The sequence below is a fragment of the Mandrillus leucophaeus genome, unplaced genomic scaffold (assembly GCF_000951045.1).
Source record: "Mandrillus leucophaeus isolate KB7577 unplaced genomic scaffold, Mleu.le_1.0 Scaffold334, whole genome shotgun sequence".
NCBI lineage: Eukaryota > Metazoa > Chordata > Mammalia > Primates > Cercopithecidae > Mandrillus > Mandrillus leucophaeus.
In genome coordinates, this window is record NW_012103521.1 from 335,255 (window position 1) to 337,031 (window position 1,777).

The 1,777-nt window shown below is 31.3% G+C and overlaps 1 protein-coding gene across 1 annotated transcript in view; it reads right to left on the reverse strand.

The window, feature by feature from the left end:
• Window positions 1–1,777, reverse strand: part of LRRIQ1 (leucine-rich repeats and IQ motif containing 1) — a 210,788-nt gene that overhangs the window by 202,656 nt on the left and 6,355 nt on the right.

Consider the following 1,777-nt stretch of genomic DNA (forward strand, 5'->3'; position numbering starts at 1 on the left):
ATATTGAACACATTTTAATAAAAATATTAATTTAAAAATTATAATTATTACCGTGTAAATGAAGAGGGATTATATTTATTTTATGAGTTGTTGAATTTTGTAATTTTTAATTATGTGTGCAGATGTAGTTATGTTTATTTTCTTTCTTTCAATTTATATGTAATAACATGGTAATGTTTCCCAACAGTAAATTAACTTTACAGAGGACCATTCTGCTGGCTGATTATTCACACCTAGTTTGGCAGATATTATAGATTTTCTTTTAACACGTTTTCACTACCTTTCTGGCAAGCTTTCTTCTGTGAGAGGTCAAAAAGAAAAAAAAAAAAAAATGACATCATCCAGATACCTTTGCAGCTAGATTTCTGAGAGTAATTTAGTTTATGTTCATAAATATATTTACATAACTTTTTTTTTCATAAAATATTATGTCTAAAGGGAGGCAGGTAATGATATTTTTATTTCTATGAGCCAGAATGTGGTAGAGGGAGCTCAGAGTTGGGAGACAAGAGTGTATAGTAGAGGATTAATATTTCTGAACTTCTTAAGTATGACAGCAGCTTCTGATGAAGCCCAGTTTTATGATATATGTGTGGGGTTTGTTCTTCACCTTGGATGCTTACACTAGAGACTGCTTTTTCAGTCTTATTAATAATTCGGTTACTTATTGTAGTAGATAGTCCCCAAAGATGTTTCTCCCAAAGAATCATACCTACTGGTATACATACCCTGTTTAGTTCCCTCTCACATAGGACACAGGCTGACCCTGTGTGACCATCAGGATGTGGCAGAAATGACGCATGATGTCTGAGAAGAGATCATGAGAAGCCCTACAAGGTTCCACCTTGGTCTCTTGGTATTTTGCTGTAGAACACTTCTCAGAATCTATATGATCTGAGGAGTGAAAGCCACAGAGAGAGGCCTCCAGTTGAAAGCCACATCTGAACTCTCCAGTCAACAGGTGGCATCAATGGCCAGACATTTTAATGAGCTATTTTGGAATTCTCATCTAGTCAAGCCTTCACATGACTACAGACTTAATCAACATCTGACTTTAAGTGCATGAAAAACCCAAGCAAGAACTGTCCAAGTTAGCCTAGTCAACCAACAGAACCAAAAGGTATAATAATAAATTATTTTAACTTTCTAACTTTGTTTCACAGCAATAAATATTCAGAACATCTCTCTTTATAAAAATAAACAAAAAACTTTACTGCCCATAAAGTAGCTAGTGTCTGTTCTCTACAACTGAGAACCCGGATCAATACATCTATATTCATAACACAGCAATAAATATTCAGAACATCTCTCCTTATAAAAATAAACTAAGAAAACTTACTGCCTAAAGTAGCTACAGGGTCTGTTTTCTACAACTGAGAACCCCAATCAATACATCTATATTCATAAATGAAACTAGCTTCTAGTTTCTTTTATTTGTGCTATGCTTATACAATTTTGATCTGAAATAATAGCTTTTAGAAATAAAGTATTTTTGCTCCTTAATGGGTTGTAAGAATTTAGTTTAACATCTTTCCTAGTTTAGCAACATTTGAGAAGTCTCTTTCCACCTCTTTGCCGTATTATTGATTTAATTGTTTTTCACTTTTTCAAATAATTTTGATAATTTTTCTTGAAAAATCATTAATTTTAATTTAAACAATCATCCTGTGCAATAAATAATGTAACAAATAATTTAAATTAAATAATTTATGTAAGAATGAATATATAAATTATTTAATTATAAAGGATAATTTAAATTAAATTTCAATAAATCCAA